Here is a 25,260-nt window from a genome sequence, read left to right as displayed (position 1 = left end):
GTTGGGATGGGGGGGTTTTTTTGGGGGGGGAGGGGTTCCCAGAGAAAGAGAAAAGTTTTCTGATCTGGGGAGTGGACCGAAATGGCCCTCCCCAGACCCGAAAACAAAATGGGGAGAAAAAAAAAAAGCTATGCACTCCCCTAATTTGCTCCATAAGATGCCCAGACGCAGAGCCAGTTTAGCACAAATTGTTTGTTGTTTTTTTTTATTTTCCCCCTCTGAATCCTAGGTGCGTCTTATGGTCAGGTGCGTCTTATGGAGCAAAAAATACAGTAATCATCCTAGACAAAAAAAGTCAATGACTCACCAATGCAACCGCTCAAAACAGAAAACCCCAAAACACTAATCTCTCCTGTTAACCATGCTTGAAACCTAGGAATCACCATAGACAAAGAATTATCATACAAAACCCACATAACAAATAAAATTAAAGAAGGATATCACAAATTACTTACACTCAGACGTCTTAAACCTTTCCTTGCACAGGATAATTTTAGAACAGTCCTGCAACTACTCATATTTTCCAACCTAGATTACTGCAATGCCCTTCTCCTTGGCCTACCACTTGCTACCATCTGTCCACTCCAAATACTACAGAATACAGCTGCCAGAATTCTAACAGGAACAAAGAAACACGAGCATATTACTCCAACCCTCATCTCTTTACACTGGCTCCCAATAAAATACAGAATAGACTACAAAGTTCTAACAATCCTCCATAAAATAATCACAGGACAGCAAAACTACTGGCTGAGCAAATACATCAAACTCCATGCTCCAAAATGGAACCTTCGCTCAATGAATAAAGGCCTCCTCAAAATCCCTCACTTAAGAACCACTAATCTGAACACAACCCGTGAGAGAGCTATATCCATCGCCAGCCCCGCACTATGGAACTCATTACCAACCAAAATAAGAACTCAACCAAACATCAAAACTTTTAAAAAAGAGTTGAAAACCTGGCTTTTCACCAGAGCCTACTCAAACGCACTCAACCATCAACACTACCAGACTCCCACCCAATCCAACACCAAGAAAAAATCCACATCCTTCGAGCCACATAATAGCCTCTAAGACAATGTACAATGCCCTATCACCAAATACAAATAACCTCTTAAGTATACCTGGAACCGGAAATACCTGCTATAAATATCCTAACCGGACAAACCATCCAACATTTATACCATCTTGCCCACCCCTGGAGACTCACCTCAACCATAAAACCCATTCTACGCTGCACGAGAACCTTTTAATATGTAATAACTAACACACAACCTGCTGTAACTATGTTTTGCCTAATTGTTTCACCTAAAATAATCACTGTAGACACTCTGATGTAACTTTGTTTACCTAATAGATCGCTCCCGGGACCTCCGCTGGACCACTAGGGGGGTGTCGGGAGGGTGACACTTGGAGGGAGGCAGGGCGAGTCGGGAGCTGGTTGCCTGCCGCGGCGCCCCCTAAATCTCAGCGCTTGGTCTCCATCTAGGCGAGTCGAAGGCTGGCAGAATTTTGAAAGGGCACTTTTTGCCCTTTCAAAATTCTGCTGCCCGCCGCGGCGCCCCCTAAGTCTCGGCGCCCTAGGCACAGGCCTAGCTCGCCTAGTGGTTCCGCCGGCCCTGCTATGATGATGTCCACAGGTTCAAGATGCGGTTGGCCATATCCCCTTTATGCATCAAGTGCTGCACGACGGACAATATATTGCTCCACCATCTCTTTGCTTGTAAGATACTTCAGCCCTTTTGGACGGCCGTTCTGGCAGTGATCAGTACTTGCAGTGGAGTTCCCCTCAGTGCCACAGGTCACATATGTTAATGATCAGCACATCGCCTAGTCTTCCTCCTGGCGACCGCTCGAAGGCTAAATTTGAGCGTGTGGCTATTATGATGGCCTGTCGTACTGTCCTGGCAGAGTGGACGGAGCCGACGGCAATGCCTTGGCTCGCTGCCTGATTTGACAGAATGGCTTCGCTAGTGCAGCTAGAATGCTTGGATTTTTTGGCTGGCAAACGGAACCCGGACAAACTTTATTGTGCCTGCTGGGCTACCTGTGTTTCTGCCTTCCCTACGGCGTTACAAGATGGACTTCGACTTAAGGGTTACAGGTCAAACTGGTCCTCAATGGAGGGGGGTGCAGAGAGGGGGGGTTAGGGTGTGAATGATGGCTATTTGTGGTATGACTGTGTAAATTGGATTGTGAGGACGGGGGGTCGTGGACTGGGGGGGCCGGGAGAGTTCCTAATACAAAAGGAAAATCAGGGATTGGCGGTAACGTGAAGTTTACGTGTTCTTTATGCTACTTCTGGTGTACTGGTTTGTTACTGTATTATACTGTTCAGGCTTTGATGTTAGATGCCTGTGTATACTGCTCTCCCTGTTAATAAAAAGTATTTTGAAAAAAAACAAAAAAGCACTAAATTAAATGGAATGAAACAAATCAAAGTCAAAGGGAAGGTATTCCTAACAACAAGAAAACATTCAGGAATCTCAAATGAATCTACCAAATGAAATATTTGGTTGATGATTTTGAAGAAGAGAACTATTATCTTGGAACTTACATTCAATGTAAAGAAAAGAGGAGAAACTTGAATTGTTCACCGAACAAAGTCCACTAACAATTTTAGTCAAACCCAGGATGAATTGAACCAAAATATGCTCATCACTCTGCACTCCTTTAGCTCACTTATGACAAACAATGGCCTCCTTCTCCAGGTCATGCTTCTCCTCCTCCACCGACTTAATTAAGAAGCTTTTTCCTTGAAAGAAACTGTAAATGCAAGCTCTGGTGCTTTTTCTCTTTTTCTAAAGCTGTAATTGTTCTTGGTTTATATAAAAGGCGAGGAGTAGCATAGAAAATCACTTTCCTAAAAGAAAATATGGTTACAAATATTTCAAGAAGTAGGTGGGCATAGCTTTGGGAAAGGAGGTTAGTCACCGTCTCAGCATTAAGACCAAAGATTATTGACCAATGTGAATAATGTGGGCTATGTGACTTTATCTGAGCATAAGAACATAAGAACATGCCATGCTGGGTCAGACTAAGGGTCCATCGAGCCCAGCATCCTGTTTCCAACAGAGGCCAAACCAGGCCACAAGAACCTGGCAAGTACCCAAACACTAAAAGGACCAATACTAAAAGGTACTATTAGCCCAGGATTTGATAAAGAATTAGCATTATTTATACAATACACATTAAAATAATTCTGTATGTTTGATGTATTCTGCATTGCCATAAAAACACTTTGGGCTTTATTTACTCAAATCATGACTTAAAAAAATATTTCTGGACAAAAGATGTTTGACTCGTTGGGCAAGTACAACTATTCCTTTGTTCTAGATTTAACAAACCAATGTATTGCAGGAAAAAGGAAGAGATCCAGGAGATGAGAGTAATCGCTCCCACTCAAATCACTTGGACTTCTGTGCTACTGCTGCCAATTTCACTTCTGCGGGGCTGAAAGGAACCTAAAATGTAGTGAGACGAGTTTAAAAAAAAAAAAGGTTTCCCTGTTTGGGGGTGGAGCACCCATGCCCTGGAAGGTGCCCTCCGGCTGGCACTCAGGCAGAGTGAGGAGGAGCGGGAAAGACGGAGCAGCCACCGGGAGAGCATTTTCTCCAGCTCCCACGGTGCAAAGGAAGCCTCGGGGAGGAGATCCCATAATAAGGCATAAGTGCTGCTTGCAGCCACGGCAGAAAGAGAGAGACCCTGGGAGGAGGACTTCCCTCTACCTCCCCCGTGCCTTGGTGAGGGGGCAGATGCGGCAGATGAAAGAGGTCCCCCGCTGCTGCTCGTTGCGGTGCGGGGGGGGGGGGGGGGTCGGCAGAGCGGCAGGAGAAAGTGGAGGGGAGCCTTAGATAAGCTCTAGCCATGAGGAGGATGCTTCTGCCAGGCCTGGAGCCTCAAGGCAATGATATCATCATTCCCACAATCCCTTAAAGGGGCCAGGGTCATGTTGGTGCCACAAGGACGGCACAAAATAAATAGGGGAAGCAAATTAAAATATAAGAAAAAAAAAAAAAAAAAAAAGCGCCATGCCTATCTGGTACCTCGCACTACATCATTTAAATCAGTGGTTCTCAACCCAGTCCTCAGAAAACACATCCAGCCAGTCATTTGTTGAAGATATCCGCAATGAATATGCATAAGATATATTTGCAGACAGTGCATACAAATGTGTCTCATGCCTATTCATTGTGGATATCCTGAAAACCTGACTGCCTGGATGTATTCCAAGGCCTGAGTGGAGAACCACCGTTTAAATGCACAAGGGGTACAGAGAGGATGCTATGATCACATTATACCAATTGTCATAGACTTTTTATTTTATATTATGCTTCAAATATACAAATAAATTCCATGCAAAACCAAGCATTCAAGAAATAATAGTTATCATCATACAAAATCCATCAAATTCTCTAAAGATGCTCATTTATGCAAATCTGAAACCGATTCATTTGTAACAGCATTAATCCAGCATTGACTCTGCCCCTTCATAAACACCTCAATGTCATCTGGTCAACATACTCTGATTTCTCAAGGGAACAATGGCATGAAATGTGGTGCTCATCCTCTGCAATGACCACAAACTGCTTCCTCCTTGGCCATCACAGTGCAAATCAACCACATTTTAGCCTTCTGAGATGCCTATGGGGATTGGGGACCAGCTCCAGAATGGCCAAGAGGTGGCTAACAAGCACAAATGCCGCTATCTTAACAACTCTCATTGTCTCTGCAAAACAGGGATGGCAAACTCCAGTCCGCGAGGGCCGCAAACAGGCCAGTTTTTCAGGATACCCACGATGAATATGCATGAGAGAGATCTGCATGGACTGCCCTCCATTGCATGCAAATCTTTCTCCCGTGGGCTCATTGTGGATATCCTGAAAAACTGTTCTCTCACCAAGATAGCTTGTGACCGGGAGGCTATCAGCACCTCATCCAGCTCAGCAATTGAATGGCTTAACTGAGTAAGCATGTGTTAAGAATAATAATCCATGAATTTTGAATTAGTTGGAAGCATTCACAAAAGTTCATATAGAAGTCTGTTTGAAAATAACCCAGTGTCTGAAGCTGCTGCCTGTATGTAGCAGTGTAAGACTCCTAAAGTCTGCAGACCAGTCAAGTGTTTGCAAAGTCAAAGAATAAGGCAAAACACATCATGAGCATAGATGTTCCACTGTAGGAGTGACTTTTAGAACGTAAACACAATAAGTTATTAATCATTCTAGTCTAATGAAGCAATTTGTATATAATGCTCACTTAGTGATTGTATACTAGTTTTCTTTTCTTTTTTTAGAAGGTTAAATGGAATTAACTAACACATACACATTAAAAAGTAAAGTCAACCCCTCCATTGAGCTATTATATATGATTCCAATGATTTTTCAATATGGTTTCCTGTATCACACTAGAGATGGGCATTTGTTTTAAACAAATGGGTAATATACAATGAATGAGTCTATTTTTGTTTCATTTGTAGCCTCCTGAAAAAGATAGAGGAGTACCACAAATTTTAACAACAATTGTAATCTCATTTGTTTATGATTCTCATTCAATTATAGGGCGCATTCAAATCTATGGCTGTGCACTACTGAGCAAATAAACAACTGGTATGTACTGGAACTAACTGTTGATTCTGTTGCCAATCCCCAGGGAACCCTGGACTCATTTATCCACCGACTTTGTGGTAGATCTCCCCCTCTCGGATGGCTGCACAGTCATTTGGGTCATAGTCAACAGTTTCTCTAAAATGGCTCATTTCATCCCACTTCCTGGACTTCTCACAGCCCTGGAATTGGCCCAACTATTCATGCATCATATTTTATGCCTACACAGCCTGACCAAGCATATTGTTTCTCACTGTGAGGCTCAGTTTACAGTCAAGTTCTGGAGCTCGTTCTGTAAAAAGTTCAACATCTCATTGGGTTATACAACGGCTTACCACCCTCAAGCCAACAGCCAGTCCAAACAAACCAACCAGACATTAAAGACCTTCCTCAGAGCTTATGCAAATGATCATCAGGACAACTGGGTCTCTCTTCTTCCTTGGTGGAATTCTCTCACAACTTCTAAAGTCTATAGGGAATAGGAGGGGTTTTAATCTTTTGAGTATGTTTAATTTGAAGTAACCATCGCTTATGATTTTTTTAACACAGGATTTCATGGAGAATTCGCAATCTATAAGAATCCCTAGATCTCGTACTTCTAGGGAGATGGGGTAGTTTTTGGCCGCTTCTTGAATTTCAAGCTCTTTTGTCTTGCTTAATTTAAGGGAGATGTATAGGATTTCAGTTTTTTTAGTATTTATGGAAAGATTCATTTGGGTTAATACCTTTTCCATGGTGGTTGGTATATATCCCAGAGCTTTAGAGTTTGGTCAATGGACTTTTGGATCAGTATTAAAATTTGAACATCATCGGCATAGATAAAATGTGTTAGACCGAGGCCTGATAGAATTTTGCATAAAGGGAGCATATAGATATTAAATAGTGTAGAGGATAGAGAAGATCCTTGGGGCACTCCGAAGCTGAGATCGATAGGATGTGACTCTTTATCAAGAAATTTTACTTTGAAGGTTCTATTTGTTAGGTAAGTGCTAAACCATTTGAGTGCTAAGTCTTTAATGCCTATTTCGTTTAGTCTATCAAGGAGGATATTATGGTTAACTGAATCAAAGGTTGCCGAGATGTCCAGTAAGGTTAGGAAGTAAGATTGGCTGTTATCGGTTCCTCTTAGGATGATATCTTGTAGTGAAGTTAAAAGGGTTTCTGTGCTAAAATAATTTCTAAATCCGTGTTGTGCTGGGTACAGGGTACTATGTTTTTCCAGATAATCTGTTAGTTGGTTGTTAATTAGTTTCTCAAGAAGTCTTGATATACAAGGTAAATTAGAAATGGGTCTTAGGTTTGAGAGATCATATGAGTTTGCTTGTGGTTTTTTTGTGATTGGTTTTACTATTGCTGATTTTAAAGTGAGTGGGACATTAGCTTCAGTTATGGACAAGTTAATTATATCGGCAATAGTTTAGATACTATATTGATGATTGTTTTTAATAATTTAGTTGGGATATGGTCAATTGGGTGGGCAGCTGGGTTCATTTTTTTTAATTATACCTTTGACCTCAAGAGATGAAACTGTGTCAAAGGAGGTTAAATGGTCCTTAGGATTGCTTGGTAGTACAATTTGGTTAGAGTTCATGGGAGCAATGTTTTTTATTATGTTTAAACTTTTTTCTTTAAAATATTGAGCAACTGTTTCGCAATTAGAAGAGTTGTTTGATGTGGGAGTTTCAATAGGACTGGTCAGGTCTTTTACATATGAGAATAGAGCTCTAGGGTTATATTGAAATTTATTTATTTTGTTAGAACCAAATTCTTTTTTTGCTTTATTGGTGGTTTCATTGTATTTATGTAATAGAGATTTGTAGTTAGTGTTTCGGTGGAAGGAGAAGCTCTCCAATGTCTCTCAGCTTTTCTCAGTGTTGTTTTAAATATCCTTAATTCATTGTTGTACCATGGGGTGTGGTGTTTTTTGGTAATGGAAATATCTTTTTTAATAAGTGGGCAGCAATTATCAGCTACTTTTTTAGTTAAAGAGAACCATGAATTGATTGCGTTATCACTGTTTGATGTGTCTAGGTCATTCAGAGCTTTTGAGAGATGATCAGTTAGAGTATCTAGTTGACAAGGTTTCTTGTATTCAATTCTGGTCTTGGTTGCTGCGGGTGTTACAGTTTTGTATTGGATATTTATATCACAGGTAACTAATTTATGATCTGACCATTGGATTGGGAAAGTAGTAGGACTGAGAGTGGTGTTGAGATAAGAGTTGATGAATATTAAGTCTAGTGTGTGTCCTGCTTTGTGGGTTGATTGATTTACCATTTGATGAAAACCTAATGCTGACATTGAGTTTAAGAATGCATCACAGTTGTGAGATAATGGGTCTTTATCGACATGTAAGTTAAAGTCACCGAGTATGATGGTAGGAATTTCAGTTTTTAGGTTAGTAACGAAAAACTCAATTAATGGAGAGACATTAAGTTCTAGTATGCTTGGGAGTGCATAGAGAAAACAAATTTGTAGCCACTTGGAATTTAAGACAGTTATTTCGAATTTGGGTGGAAAATTTATTTGCTGTACTTTTAGGAGGAGTTCCTTTTTAGACAGTATCAGTATACCACCTCCTCTTTTGTTAAGCCTAGGAATAGATGTGATGTCATATTTATTTTTAGGTAGTTGATTTAAAAGAACATAGATTTTTTAAACCAGGTTTCAGTGATTGCACATATATCAGGGTTGTTATCTGTGAGAATGTCATTAAGGATAGGCATTTTTTTGACTAGGGATTGCGCATTTACCAATAGTAGGGAAATAAGTGAAATACTAAGTAATTTGTTTTTGGGAATTAAGGGGCTAGAGATTAGATGTCTACAAGGCTTTGGAAGTTTTTTCTTAACTATTTTTTGTTTTTGTCTATTGAGGGAGATGATGGAAGGGATGTGTTTGGAATCCATGTTGTAATTTAGCATAGTCTATAGTTTAATTTAGAGGAATAAAATAAGGGGTAACTTGCAATGTGTTTAGGAATTTTAAGGAGAAACTAAGTGGGAAAACTAAGGGGCAAAACCAAGGAGCATACCCCTTGGTTGTGCTCCTTAGGCGTGCTGCGCTGGCGCACGGCGCCTCCAGTCCTGCCGCTGTGCTTTTCAACTCTCACTGGACCGTTGACGCTCCTATGTCAGCGTCGACGTCCATGAGGGGGGAGGAGCGGATCCTAGAAAAGGCTGAACTCCGAAGATTCTACTGTATACAAGGCTGTAGACAAGGAGTCTGGGCAACGAACTGGGGATTACCGGTGAACTTGATATTTCTTGAAAACTGAAAACATTCCAATGGTTATCCAAGCCCTGGTTGAGCATTAGGAGACATATGTAGCATTTGGCACTGGATAGTGGTTCAGGAGCAAGACAAGGATTTCAATGGCTAGGTGACAAGCGTGAAACGCCTTTGCTTGCGGTATTCCAATAATCATAGGCTGAGTAAGGAAACTATTTCCAGGTGGTCACAGAGTGGATTTTACTTTCAGGCAATAGATTCAACATGGAAGTCCTCTTGCTGGTATTTGAACTGTATTCTGGCATAGACACTTGTAAACTCACTATTGCTAGAGGTAATCCCATGATGACGATATGTTACTACGAAGTAGAACAGGAACCAATGAGGGTACAGGGTTCCTTGTAGTTTGCCTCGAAGGCCAAACCCTTAGGAGAGGCTAGGTCTTCTTGGTTATAAAGACAATACTGATCCTTGAGTTGACTTTACAGATGGCAGAATTTGCCAGGTCCCATTTAGCAGGCCAGAGCCTTGGTAAGGGAGGACCGTCTGATTGGCCTATGGAAGAGTGGATAATGAGGTATCCTCTGAGGTACTTGAGAACCATGTTGGAGATAGTTATGCTAGGAAATACAAAGATGGGCAGTTAGAGTGAGGACACCTGTTCTCTTACCCTGACTGATGGACTCTATGGTACCATCAAGCTAGGATGAGAGTACCATCAAGCTAGGATGAGAGTACCATCAAGCTAGGGTGAAATAACAGGAGGGGCATATGTATTTGGGTGAAAAAGTGTTCTTGGGTATATGTGTGTGGAAAGAGTGGAAGGCATTCATGGGTTGTCTGTTCTTCTTGCATTTCGGATATCTTTTTACATTTTACGACAGAGATCACCAAGTATCGCATTAAATAGACTCCTTATATATGACAATTGTTATTTAGCAAAACTTAAATGTATCCTGATATTTTCCATACAGAAACTAAAATGCATTTGGATAAGTCAAGCCCTTTATGTTTTCAGGTAAAATATATGTCAAAATAACCTGGACTGGATATGTCACAAATATGTCATTTGCAGACTTGCTTGTGCAAAGAAGTGATTTGCATGGCTGCTTGTGTGGCAATGGCAGTGCCACCCTTATTTTCTGTGCTGTCCTGAAAATATTTAATTGACTTAGCTCCACAGCACACGGACTGGCACAGATGCAGGAAGATAAAAGAAAATGGTTAAACTTTATTAAAACAACCTGTTTGTATGGTAAACATTGCAGGTCAGTCTATTCCTCTCCAAATCCCCAGCTGTTTGAGCACAAAACCTGTTCAGACTAGTTCCTTACATTTCACCCTCCCCTGCTGGTACTCTCCAAATCCAGAACTCTTGGTTCCCATGGAAACCGCCTCCTACTGTCCTCACCCACAAGTTAAAGGAGAACTGTCCTGCTTTTTTTTTTTTTTATGAATGCACTTATGAATACTTACATTCTTCTACCACCATGCCGCTGAAAACTCACATCTTGATTTTGAAAACAACAATTTTCATTGCTACCTGCAAAACTCACTTCTTCTTCCTTCTCCTCTTCCCTGCCTTCCTCCTCCCCCTCCCACCTTAAAAGGAAAAAGCTCTTATATGTCCTTATATATTGTCTGCTTGAATGAACGGAAACCAATGCTGAAAAATAAGCAATGACATTCAAAGCTATGATCTGTTTATCCTGCTTTAATAGCACAGTAGTTTAGTTTAATACAAAACATCTTCAAAAACGTATTTTTAAATATGTTTTGTATTAAACAGAAAGGTCCCCATGGTTCCTGAGTCCACAAGCTAAGCTTAAGGCAAGGACAGTGATGCTGTGCTCTCAGCGACTGGTGCAATTCAGTTGACAATTGAATCTAAGTTTCACATTAGGAGTTACTTTGACAATTATTCTAACATGAAGCTGAATAAGAGCTGACCCTAGGGGATCAAGGGTTAAGATCTCTGTGCTGCCAAGCAGGACATTGGCATTTCATCCCCAGGCTCAGATTCCCAATTCCAAAAGCTGCCCAGGGCTTGGAGGTCTGCGTCAGCAATATTAACAAGTCTGAGCACTGCAGTCAGTTTATAGACACATCTGAATCATCCCTGGAAGGAGCTGCATCCTGCTGTACCAGTCACAGCAGTAGTTAGCCTCAAAAACGGAAAGCAATAGGGAACAGATTTAAGGACTAGGCAAAAATAAAAAAAAATTTCCCCCACCAACTTCCAAGACTTTTTGTGTATTCTGTTGCTTGTGCAATTCCTGTGTGAGCAAAAGTTGTGTCCTTTGAAAATTCCTCTGTTGCGTTTTTGTAATTTTTTACATGCAGTTTCCTAAAGTGTAGTCATTTTTTGTCATTTCTTTTTATAATCTATTTAATAACAAAATACAGGCAAGAATCATATAGTGAACAGGTTGGAGCAATTCAAAGTGACAACTCACACATCCAAAAGTCAAGTCTAGAATTACAATGCACCAGCCTCTGATTTACAAGAAAATCAGTAAAGGGGGGAAAAATTGAATTGGATGGATATGTAACACTGAAAAAAATAATAGGACTTAAGGCAAAGAGGCAAGCTAAATCCAACCCTGACAAACAAAGAAGATGATGCACTAACGAGTGTAAAACTGCATGTATTATTTAGTTTTTTTGGAATGCTATTTTCCTACCAGGGCTTCCATGCAAATAAGCCTGATAAAAAAAAAATAGCTCTTGTAGATTTGCAATGAACTATTTGTAAAAAATTTTAACTATACCTCTTTGCAGTATCCAGTTTGTGAACCTGTTTTTTTGCATATAGTTGCATAATTTTGCATTGCGCAGTCATTCATTTACTATGATCGTAACTAAAATTTCACACACGTAAAACTATGCATGAAAAAGAGCTATTTTCAAAACAAATAGCACAATTTTACTGGCTAATTGGGAAAATAATGCATGCAAATAGCAATTGCTCTTTGTCCCTTTTAGGATGCAAAACAGCCCTTGCTCAGTTTTGCACTCTTAGGTACATAGTCTTCAAAAACTGAAAATTCAGGCATGATGTCCGGCTTCCTTGGAAGCACTATCAACTGGACAGTTTTCAGGAAATCTTTTATTGATGTTTCAAAGGAATATCTTATCAGGCATGTAACATAAGACAAATACATTAGAACATTCATGAATGAACAATACATTTCATACTCCAGAAATATCCAAGATAGAGGTCACGTTTGCTTGTTTTCTCTTGACACTGTGCAGATAAAGCAACTAACTGATTTGTCCCATCAAATGTATTCAGCTTATTACTGGATAAAAAAAATAAACAAGGAAAAATATAGTTACCCACACATCAACAACAATTTGAAAAAACTAAGGGGGTCATTGTCAAAAGCGATCGCATGTGAAAAGTCCCTGTTCGCGTGCGATCATTAAATGGAGCGGAGTTGGCCCCGGAAGAGGAGTCGTCGGGGCAGCACCGGGGCCGACGCTGCGGACACATTGCTGGCAGCGAAAGGTAAGGACTCTTATCGCCACCAGTTTTGCGCTGAATAACTACACCTTTTATGGTGTAGTTATTTGGTGAGAAAGCCAACAGCCAGCGCACCGCAGTGCTGCGATGGCTGCCGGCTTTCGCAGGTCCGTCCCCCGTTACCGCCGGGTTTTCTAAGGTCTGTGACCTTAGAAAATCCAGGCCTAAATGGGAATCAAGTCTCAGAAAACCTCTGTATATCAGTGGTGCAGTTCACACCACTTTATTTATCGAGTTTTTGCCATCACAACGGTTTACAAAGTTTCGATGTTTAACAGAGTGTTCAAAGGTTTATACGCTTGTTAAATTCATACACTTGTTAACATGTAACATACCCGTTATAAATGTAATGTTAAACAGATGACAAAGGTATACAATTTCACCAGTCTTTTAACCCTGTAAAGGCATCAGATATCACATATATTTTATGAAATTTCTTATTTATGTGGATGCAATCTCAACAAATCTTTTTGATGTTGTAGTAAAAACCATAGAAGACTCAGTCTAATTTTGAACATAAATGAAACTCAGAGAAAGAAGACTCATCCATGGACAACGTATTCAAAAAAATCCTCTGCATTTGATCGATAGCCCTTGTTTCATCCCTCATGATGTTTCGAGTTCAGATTCTGCCTCAGGAGAGGCTGACTAGAGAAATAAAATGGTGAACTGAACCAAGTTCTATACAAAAACACCAAACAAAACTTCACTCAATCACACACCTATGAAAAATGATGTGACCAATCCCACAAAAAATCTTTCTATATGAATCACATTTTTGTTATATTAAAAAATAGATTAGTCCATTTCTGTGTCTAAATCAGAGGGAATCAAAGTGTTCAATTTATAAATTCAACATTGTTCAAATCTAATGAGTTTCTGGCCCAAATCTACCATCTGAATGGAGGATGTAAACAGTCCAGAACACTCCATTACATGGTATAACTGGGATGATTATTCTCAATGAAATGGTTCACCATCACGGCCTCATGCCACATGGTAGTAACACAATTGTGATGTTCGATCATCCTTTGTCTAAACTTTCTGCATGTCTTTCAGTTGTATAAGAGATTGCAGGAGCCAACCACAATGAGTACTATCACAAGTACAATCTGCTTTAATTCTAATCAGGTCCTGGTTGTTACGATGCTGCTTGCGGGCCCCAGCCATGAGCAGCCTCTCACCTTGGCGGGTCCTGCAGCCCGACGGCGCTGCTTCACATGGCCCAAGCGCTGACAACTGTCCTTCCTCGTGTGGTGGGAGACCACCGCTGTCCTTTCTCTGCGGTGGGCAGAGCCACCACTGACCTTGTCATCTTGTGGCCTGGAGGCCACCAACATAGCTGCCGAGGCCTGCTTCTCTCAAGGTTTTGTGTCCGCCGATGTTGCCTCTCCTCGACGGCAGGGAGCCACTTGGGTCCTCCACCGAGCATTGGAGCCGCCGTCTTGCTGCCCCATCCTGTGGCACGAGTGCCACCCTTAGCCTTGCCTCATGGCATGGACACCGCCGCTGTTGTTTCCTGACCCCAGTTCTCCATAGGCACGCAGTCGTGCCTCTCCACAACATTTAAAGGGCCCGTGGCAGGAAAAGCCCCGTGGCCCTGTCTGATGACGTCTCCCAGCATCTCCTCTTTAGCACTATAAAAGGGCTCCTCGTCAGTCCTCAGGGCCTTCACAAGGAACCTGCCTGCTCCTGGATTCCTCATCTCATCTTTCCAAGAAGCTTATAAGGTCCCTTGGCTCTTGTTCAAGGTCCTCTGTTCTTCATGGGAGCTCCCTGGTCTTCATCCATTGTTCCTGATCTCTCGTCAGATCCTGCGTCCTTGTCTGTCCCATGCCTTGAAGTTCCAATTCTCCGTTTCTTGTCTCCAGATGTTCCTGTCTTCAGATGTCCCAGTCTTCTCCAGTTCCTCTCTTCAGATGTCCCTGTTTTTGGATGTTCCAGTTCTGCAGTCCCTGTCTCCAGTTGTTCCAGTACTTCAGTTCCTATGTCCAGTTGTCCCTGATCCTCTAGTTCCTAGCTCCGAGTTTCTCAGTCTTGTCTTGCCCACCAGATTCCACCTCCAGATGACCATCCTGAGTTTTGCCTGAATCCGTGTCTGAATCTGAGCTTTTTTCCTGGTCATTGGAGTCCTGTCCAGGCCTGGTTCTTTCTTCAAGCGCTGCCTGGATTCCTCTTTCATCCTGAGCTTCAGTCCTATGCTTGTCCTGCTCTCCTTGTGGTCCACGACCAGCCTCTTCAGGTTGTGTAGGGCACACAGTGGGACAGGATGGTCCGCGACCAGCCCACGGGGGGTTGTGTAGGCTGCCCTGAGGGGTAGTGCCTCCCTGAGTCTCCAAGTGCCTCATCTCATCCAAGTCATTTACCTAAGCTCATTAACCTCATTTACCTAAGCTCATTAACTTCATTTACCTAAGCTCAATAATCGACAGCAAATCCTTCAAAAAAGAACTGAAAACCTGGTTATTTAGCCAAACATTCAGAGATGGCGTGGGCTAAACATCATAACCCCTCCACCAGCAACTCCCATACAGAATGAACACACTAAGAGCTCCTATTGCCCTCCCCCCTCCCCCGCTCTTCTCCTCTCGATCCCCTTAACATGCCAACTGTATAATGCAGCGATCCATTTCTCCCGCCTTCCGATCCTCCCATACCCCCCCATCCTCCCACCTTATCTCTCATATTGCTTTGCTCTAGTCCTGTTTTTTTCTAGAAACCCGTTTCCCAGTTCTTGTTGCCATTAAAGTTTAGTTAATCACGATGTGACCTTTGTTCAAGTGATTAAGATTTGTTCTATGATATTCTTCTAACAGTTCGATGTAATCTCTGCCACTTTATGTTCCGTGTCCTATTCGATGTAATAATTTGTTTTACTGTAAACCGGGGTGAAGGCTAATTGCTAAGCCTCGGTATATAAAAGCTCCGAAATAAATAAATTAATAAGTCTCCAAGTGCCTACGTCTTGTCCAAATCTTCAAGTGCCCTGTCTCTTCCAAGTGCCATGTCTCGCCCAAGGGCCTACGTCTCATCCTTGTTCCAGAGTCATTGCCTGTCCTGATCTTCGTCCTGTCGCACCTGATGTTCCCAGGCGGCAGGTCTGAAAGGGCTATCGAGTGGCCGGAGGGCTACCCCAGAGACCAGCATTGCGTTGCTGGCTCTCTTCTGGTGTGTTGGGTTTGGCAGAGGTCAGAATGCTTCAAGTCTTCAGTCAGTCCGCCCGTTTTTGGATACGCCTCACCTGCCTCAGCACTTCTCCAGTCCTCCTCTGGGGTCAAGCCATGGCCCAAGGACACACACTCTTCTGGACAGGGACCGCTCCCTGCACTTCCAGCACTGGTCTTTAGAAAACAAAACTGACCCCTCTATAGCTCATGGACATATCATGCAGGGTATATATCTTTGAAAGCTCCCACCACTATTTACATTTTATAACACAGCTATTTCTTGGGAAAATATGAATGTAATTATATGTCCTGTAAATTCTGACCCCATTTGAATGAAAATCATGAAACAGAACTAAAAATGGAATGAACCTACAAGACCGATCAACAATTATGCAGCATATCAAATGAGATTGTGCCAAAAATGGCAAAATACAGTTTAGACAATCTTCAGATGGTTGATGTCTCAACTTCAATTATATAGCCCGATCACCATATAAAGCATGCGTATAAGCTTGTTAAGTGTAGAGGATAACCCTATTCAAAGAACCATTGTGGCATAATAAGAGCTTGTTTTCTACAATCAGTCTTTGTTTAACATAAACATCTTAGGCAAAAGAATTGGCTCACAGGTAAATTGCATTTTATAAGATGAGGATGACTACATATATAATGTAGCAAATTGTTTCAATTCTTAGGTTATTTGAATATAGAAAATTCAAAATGATGATCATGCTTGAAATTCATAATACCTAAAAATGCAATGGCATCTAAGCTATAGGTATAAGTAAACTGAAGATTAGGATCACATTGATTTAACCATGTAAAAAAAATTGCAATGTTTCTTCATCCTCATTTACAGAAGCAGTATGTCCTCAACTCCGCCTCGTCTCGACTAGGGTCCGAGCTTTTTCTTTTGCAGGTCCAAACATCTGGAATAGCCTCCCCGCAGACCTCAGGCTAGAACCATGCCTACTAACATTCAAAAAAAAACTTAAGACTTGGCTGTTCCAACAAGCCTTCTTGGATCCTTCAGACTCACAATAGACAAACAACCTATTCACGAGCTACGGAACCATGCTACTATTTTTGTTGCCTATTATTATGATTATCCTAACTCCTCAGATAATATTGTTTCCTGTTTAATCTGAATCCATTACAACTTTTGTGTTTAAGTTATTGCCCTTCTTGGGCCTTTTATTCTTCTTACTTCTAAGCTGTAAAGCCTCCAAGTTTATAGTCCTTGTTTAATGTAACTTACTGCTCTCTTCTGATTATTTTGTACTGTTCCATTTCTGTTACAAGTTTTTCTCTATCCCCCGTTCGATGTAAACCGATCTGATATGGTATTTAACCATGAAGTTCGGTATAGAAAAATGCTAAATAAATAAATAAAATGTAACAGTGCCATGTACAAATGTACAATTCAGATTCACAGTGTGCCAAAACTGTTCTTCAAGAAAACTCACATATAGATTCACTACACTTGCAAAGTCTAATTTTACTCAAACTGGGTGGCCATATATGGTTCTTCTTTCAGCGGTTGTAAAACAATCTTTGATGGCCTTAAGTTATTCAAGATACAGTGGGCTACGCTTAGGAGGACCAAGTACCCAGTTTTGGACTGGATGGAGCAATGGCCCATTCTTCTCTCTCCACTATCTTGAAGTCTGAGTGTCCTGCACCTCCCCCTGGCTTCTTGTTCCCTACCCTTTCTTCCCTTTCAAATCAGCCTTCATGGGACTCACTTAAACAGACAGGGCAGGAGCATGAAGCAGCAAAAGATGTGGCACAGCTGGTTAAGTTTGTAGAGACTGGGTTGCACCACGTGGGACTTAGATGAGGTCAAAGTGAAGCAACCCACCAAGGCCACAGCTGTGGGAGTCACAGAGGAGAAGGAGAGTTGCAATCAAGGCCTGATTTGAAAGGGGAAAAAGGGAGGTGGGTGGGGCAGGCACCCCCTACCCCCCCCCCCCCCCCCAATGGCCGGTCCTGCTCTGTGGAAAAGTTAGCAACCCTATGTACTCCTGCACTTTCACCCAAAAAAGACATCTTATCTCTATGAAAACATCGTCCAGTTTTTTATCAAGTTCTAAAACAACATTTAAGTTGATTTTTCCCCGACCTCTGTAACCATTACAACTAAGTTCTTTATCCTCCTGCATGAGTACATCTGCTGGTAAACTCTTTTCCAGTCTCTCACAGTTCTTCAGGGAAACTATCAACAAAATCGCTGAACATATAGATAAGCATAGTTTAATGGGTCTAAAGCCAACATGGATTTAGCCAAGGGAAGTCTTACTTCACCAAACTTCTACATTTTTTTGAGGACATAAACAAACCTGTGGATAAAGGTGAGCCAGTTTAGATAGTGTATCTGGATTTCCAGAAAGCATTTGACAAAGTCCCCCATGAGAGACTTCTTAGGAAATTAGAAAATCATGAGATAGGTGGAAGTGTCCTGTTGTGGATTGCAAACTAATTAAAAGAAAGAAAGCAGGACTAAATAGTAAATTTTCCCAATATAGAAATATGAGTAATAGAATGCCCCAGGGATCTGTTCTGGAACCCTTGCATTTCAATATATTCATAAATGATCTGGAAATGCGAACAAGCGAGGTGATCAAATTTGCCAATGGCAAAATTATTCAGAGTTGTTAAACCACAAGAGGATTGTGAGAAATTGCAAGAGGACCTTGCAAAACTGGGAGATTGGGTATGCAAATGGCAAATGAAATTTAATGTGAACAAGTTCAAAGTGATGCACTTATGGAAGAGTAACCCAAATTATAGCTACACAATGCAAGGTTCAACATTAGGAATCATTATTCAGGAAAAGGATCTAGATGTCATCGTAGACAATAAGTTAAAATCTTCTGCTCAGTGTGCAGCAGCAGTAGCTAAGAAAGCAAATAAAATTTTACGAAATATTAGAAAGGAATGCAGAATAAAACCGAGATTATCACAATGCCTCTGTATCGCTCCATGGTGCAACCTCATCTTGAGTATTGTGTGCAGTTCTGGTCACCGCATCTCAAGAAAGAAATAGCAGAATTAGAAAAGGTACAGAGAAAGGTGACAAAAATGATAAATGGGATAGAATAATTCCCCTATGAGAAAAGGCTAAAGAGGTTAGGATTCTTCAGCTTGGAGAAGAGACAGCTGAGGGAAGATCTGATAGAGGTCTATAAAATAATGAGTAGAGTAGAACGAGTGTACGTTAATCAGTTGTTTACTCTTTCAAAGAGTACAAAGATCACACAATGATGTTACTGGGTAAAACATTTAAAACTAATAAGAGAAAATATTTTTTTTACTCAATGCATAATTAAGCTCTGAAATTTGTTTGATCAGTGGAGCACCTTAACAAAAAAAGTTTCTTTTGCTTTTCTATACTTTGGAGTGATTACACATGACAATTGTGGACCCATGATTATAATGAAGGACGCATTTCCTGATTTGATGGCCCATTTCTCACTTTGAATTGATTTCATAGTATGACATAATAGCTGGAATTTATATATATTTAATGTTCCCCTCTCTACCACTAGCCCCTTTCTCCTTTCAAAGGAATTCTAGGAGAGTTGCATTAAGTTGTGATGGCGAAACCGAACGACAGTATATAAAACTTGATAAATAAATAAGTATTTAAGATGTAATTCAGTAAAATATTTAACTGCAGGCGGATAGATATTACGGCTTACTATGTGTGTGTGTGGGGGGGGGGGGTTTGCAGTTTATAGACAGTATTGCTTTCATTTACAAAATGTAAAGATAAATCATAATTGTGACCTTATTGTACAATTAAATAACATTTCAAACCAATATCCATATTAATGGATACAAAAAATAACGCTCATCAATTTGATCTTGGTTCTCTTTCCAACAACTTCTCTAAAATAATTGATGCTTTAAGCAAATTGAACACTAGACACAATGTGAATCTTTTGTATGATAGTAAAAGTAATTATGATATGTAGAGCTGTTAACAAAAGAGTAACCTTCTGTATGTCCAGCACCTTGGCAGCCCAAAGAAGTACAACATAATTACTGTGTAACCATCTCTGCAATTGCGTAAAATGTGTTTATGTTATTTCAGTAAGTCAACACTGTAATACTATAATTAAGGGCTATTTTTCAGCACAAATATTCTTTTTTTTTCTCTGTCACTATGTTACACCTGTAGTTACAGGATCCCTTCATCAGCTAACAAGGAAAGCCCCATAACCAGTGTTTTAGCAATAAAGGAGACAGGGAAGAAGCAAGTGAGAGACTCCACTGTAGAAGCAGTGCTACACACTGTAACATGGGAGACCTACACTTGATTCCCCTACCCGGTTCATCAGTCCTGCAGAGGCTGAGGATGCTGTGTAGCATTCACAGCCTCACTGCTGAAAGCAATTCAAGTTGTGCACATAGCACATTCCAAAGAGAGTCATGATCCGTGGCCTCCTACTAAGGCAATGTCAATTCAATAAATATATTTCCCACAGACTCTGTTGTCATATATATTTGCCTTGACTAGACTGTAAGCTCATGGAGCAGGGACTGTCTTATCTGTACAGCACTACATGTGCCTGATAGGATAGTGCTTCAAACGTAATAAGTAGTAGCAGCAGTACTGGATTACAGAAAGAGGATGGTGAGAAAGAAATAGGAAGAAACCCCAGAGAGTGTGGTTGAGTAGGAAGACTCATGGTGCTGTATCCCTTGTTGGGAGAGGTTCCAATTGAATGGGAAGCCCAAAGCAGCAGGAGGAATCTGCCAGGCCAAAACATGTGTTCTACAGAGTTTCTAAAGCATTCCATTGGAGTTCCACCTTGTTTCTCCAGCGAGCAATCCAGGCTTTGAACTCCATAGCCCCCTGCACCTCTTGCGTGCAGAAGAGGATCAGAAGCACGCACTGTTAGTCACGCACACCTCAAACTTCCTCACTATACTCTATCCATTTTTCTTGTTATACCTTATCTGTTTAGTAGACGTCTGCTTTTATTTGTTTTTATATGTTTTGATTTTTCACGGTAGTAATTTGGTGCAGATTTTAGTCATAAGGAATCTAATTCATAGGTTAGGTATCTAGGAAGATATAGGTAGATTAATTGTAGTGTTTTGAGGGTTGCCAGACATATATAAAATAAATCCATAGACTAAAAGTACTTTAGGTTAGCTTTACATCCCTGCTCAGTTAAAAATTTTAAATCGAGAACAATCAACAAAATTATGATGCAGGAAGTAGTCCAGCACCGAGAGGGAAGCTTTCCAGTCTTTTGCACTGAGTGCCACATGTGTTTAAAATCATGAGAGGTCTAGAAGGGGTAGATGTGAATCAGTTATTTACTCTTTCCACAATGGCTCTCCATCACAGTCTCAGGCTTCCTTCACTCTGCTGCGGCAGCAGGCAGCAGTATATCTCTCTCATTCTCCCTTTACTGTGCTGCAGAGGTGGGAGCAGGCAGCAGAATGGCAAGCTCCAGTGACGACAAAAAGCTCCCAAACATCAGCAGTAGTGACAGTGGTGATGATGACAACATGCAATATCTGATTAAAGTTCCTTTCTCTAGATTGACTTGTAAACCCAAGCAAAACATTATTTCCAAAAGGAAGAAGCACTCCACAGCTTCCAAGATTAATGCAAGATGGAAAACATTTCACCTGCCATTTCTCAAGAAATGGGTATGAAGCAACAGAGTGGTTAAGAGGAAGTGGTGATGAATAAACATTTTTGTTGGCTATGTATACTTTTTAATATTGACAAGGGGACCTGGAACAGTAATGGATTTTCTCGGTTGAATAATTTCACAGAAGCTTGCCAGAAACAAGAATGCTGACGGGCACATTTACGCACTACCTTGCAGCTCAAAATGTTTGGTCAAACTCATATTGATCTCAGTCTTGATGAACAGCGCAGACAGGATTTTGAAACGCAATGGGATGGTCAGAAGAAATAGTGATGCTTTGACGAGATAAATTGATATGGCTTGTTTCCCTCAGCCAAAAAGAATTAGCATTTTGAGGTCATGATGAGTATGCGCAGTCACTTAACGGAGGAAATTACGTCGCAACTGTTACAGTTTTTGTCAATTATGACAGTGTTTTGTATCAGCACTTGGAAACGGCTATGGTCAAACCATCTCTTCAGTTGCCACAGTGATGGATTCTTCAATTAAGGAAGAATTTCAGAAATCAACATTTGTTACTGTGCTGGCTGATGAATCTTCTCTTAACTTTCTGTATGAGTCAGATATGTTGCTAATGATGAAAACAGACCAAAGGAGAGATTTTTGGGGATTCATTAAACCGAAAGCCAGAAGTGCACAAGGAATTTCAGCACTTTACTTCAAACTTCAAAAACTTGTTGCTCAAGCATTTACTGGAACTGCAATAGTGAGCAATCCATGAGTCGAAAAGAAGCCACTGAAGCAATATTTGTTCACTGTTATGCACATATTTTTACTACCGAGTTGAAGTGCTGGATATATTCAGTGCAAGATTTTTTTTCCACTCTGAATGGAATAGCTTCATTTTTCACAAAATCAAATAAGAGAACTCCATCACTAGATGAGCTTGTAACAGTTCGAGTTCCGACAGTGGCTGCTACAAGGTGGAATTACAGCTCACAAATTGTCAACATTGTGAAAGAGAATAAAAAAGGATTCCTTGACCTATTTGAAGATTTAATAAATAATGCTCAAGAATGGGATATTAAAACAGGAGCTGCTGCATCAGGTTTCCATCATAGACTAAACAATTTTGAGTTTTCCTTCTTGTTGATAGTTTTTGCTTGCACAGATGTCTTGTTTTCAATTTTACAAGCAAAAAGATTTGACATTTCCTACTGCCAACAAAAGGTAAAAGAAGTAGAAAAGTTCTTAGGCACTCAAAGAGAAAAATTTCAAGAACTATATGAAAGCTTTAGCAGAAGAAAGAGGACCTTCAAAGAAACGAAATTGTTGAGCTGGATTTGGAGCTAATATGCAAAACAAACTCTTGCTCTATGAAATAATTGATTGCGGTTTATTTCAACTCAGAGAGAAATTTTCAGACATGGCAAAGTTGAAATTTGTAGCTCTTCTAGAGCCTTCTAAAATTAATAACACATGCCAAATCTCTTCCAGAAGATGCACTCTTCTCTTCTCGTAGTCAACATTTTGACTTTATAAGACTTACGAATGAGCTCACAGTGATGTTGTGCACATCTTCAGAGTTCCATGGAAAATATCCAAATGAAATCCATAAAATGCTAACAAGTACTGGCATACATTTTCTAGGCTTCAATTAAACTTACAGACTTGTCACGCTGATTCTCAAAACTCCAAGCACCACAGTGGAAAGATCTTTCTCTGCTGTAAAAAGAATTAAGAACTGCTGTAAGAATACAACAGGACAGGAGTGACTTTCATCTCTAGCAAAATTGTCTATTGAAAAAGAGTCAAATACAAAGTTCTATGATGACATCACAGAAGATTTTATTTAAAAAAAAGGAGAGGAGGCTGGAGGTTCAGTTTAAGTAATGCCTTTCTAAGAAGCCACTAGCTGTACCAGTTCCATCCAAAGTTAAGTTATCATTCCTATCTGAGTATTATGACGTCTGAAGAAAGAATGGATGGCAAAGCTCAGCTGTGTTTGGTTGCTGCTTCCACTGTGGATGGGTCTGCCATCTCTGCTGCTTTCTGCTTCTGAGTCTCTCTGGATACTCAACAATCTGCTGCTTCTGCCTTAGAACAGGATGCAGTCTGTAACGCTCACAGAATGTCTTCATAAAACCTGAAGCTGGGCACCACCGATGTCGGCATGGATGGCTCTCTGGCTGCTGCTGGTGGTGGTACAGGACTTCTTCTCACACAAATACAGAGGCCAAAAAGAGAGGCTGTGCGGACTAAACACTTCGGCAGATGTTGCAAATGGAGCGACTGTCAGAAAGACTCTGTTAAATTGGTTCCATTCGTTTTCATGGTTGTTCCAGGAAGCTGCACCATCAATTCAGCCCAAGAAAGTAAGTACATCAGTTTACGTAAAGATTAGACATTGCACTAATATTTGCCACATTTACTGAATCCACTACTATAAAGGTCACCGCATGCCACTGCCGGGATCCTATTTGAGGGGGTCCCCGACTTCACAGCAAACAATCCTACATTAGTCATCTTCTCTTTGGACACCGTGCCCATCCTGGTTTTATAGTGTGGAGATCCGGATGGGGTCTCCCGACCTTGTTCTTCCCTTCTTTAGTTGTTTTTTCAGGGGGCCTTCTTGTGGTGAAACGTCAAGTGGGATCAGGCTACTTCAGCACTACAATTCCATGCTATTCAGATTCCAAAAATACTTCTAACCTTCTGCGTTCACTGCCTCTCGCAGCAGGATCCATCACTGGTGCTGCTTGCCTACCTAGGGTTTAGAGTGGGGTCACAGGTCTGTGGTCCTCTGGTGAGAGGCCTTTCCCCCTAAAAGGGTATCAGGTGTCAAAAATTAGAAGAGGACCTTCTGGCAGGGAGGGCATGATGAAATGTGACTTCTAAATAAAACTCCGTCTGGGTGAAGCTGGGAGGCCTCAGAGTGTAAAACTTAAACATCCTCACTGTTGCAAGGCTTACATAAGTACATAAGATATGCCATACTAGGTCAGACCAAAAGGTCCATTAAGCCCAGTATCTTGTGTCCAACAGGGGCCAATCCAAGTCACGAGTACCTGGCAGAATCCCAAGGGGTTGATAGATTCAAAGCTGTTTATGTCAAGGATAAGTGGATTTCTGTAACTCTGCCTTCAGTCGGTATATAAAAATAATAAATAAATAAATAAATAAATAAATAAATAATTAATTATTTATGGACTTCTTCTCTAAGAACTTATGCAAACCTTTTTTATACCAAGTTACACTAAAAATTGCTGCACTTGGAGGAGGACCTATAGAACTAGACATGTACTCCACGTTAACAGAAAAGCCGCCAGCAGTTGGGCAGAAATCCCTGCCTGTATATATATTTTGTTTTACAACTGATACTTTGAAGAACACTATGCAATTTATTATTTTAGACGGAAAACATTCCTCTAGTTAAACCTGGCAGGCACAATTGAAAGAATCATATAAGCTGTAACTTTATGCTACGAAAAACAATAACCCCTCCCTTACTCTGCTCTCCTCCCCAATACCTCATAGTGCTCTAACTTCTACAACCTGCTTCCTCAAACTGATCCGAATGTGCTCTCAAATGGCTGGGCTACATGGTATTGGGGCATCCAGACGCAGCTCTCCAGGTAGTGTTGGATGGCTCCTTACTAGCGTAAAAAAGGGCACATTAGGGGACAATTGTGTGTTCATAGTGCTCCATTGCATCGGGTGCTCACAATTGTAACAGGTGCTCAATACGAGTGTCCATTTTCCCCCCGCTTCTTCAGGTAGATTTAATTTTTATTTTGCTGACGATGCTGAAGTGTCTTATATTAAGTGCCCCTTGCTATGGGCATCTACATTGTGTGGCCATAAGAATTTTTCTTAAATCAAGCCAATATTCAGTTATTTTTCTTGCACACAATAGGAAGACAGTCATGTTTTATGATTATAGTCTATTTATCACAATGTGTGCTATCTTTTCACATAGGTATTACCTGCAACCTTGGGGGGGGGGGGGGGGTGAAAGAGAGAGAGACTAGCTGTAATGTCCTCACACTAGATAGGTATTTATATCTCTATGGGAGGCCCACGTAGTAACTCGAAGTGAGGTTTACGTAGTAGTG

The sequence above is a fragment of the Rhinatrema bivittatum genome, chromosome 5 (assembly GCF_901001135.1).
Source record: "Rhinatrema bivittatum chromosome 5, aRhiBiv1.1, whole genome shotgun sequence".
Lineage (NCBI taxonomy): Eukaryota > Metazoa > Chordata > Amphibia > Gymnophiona > Rhinatrematidae > Rhinatrema > Rhinatrema bivittatum.
Note: the sequence above shows the minus strand (reverse complement) of the source record.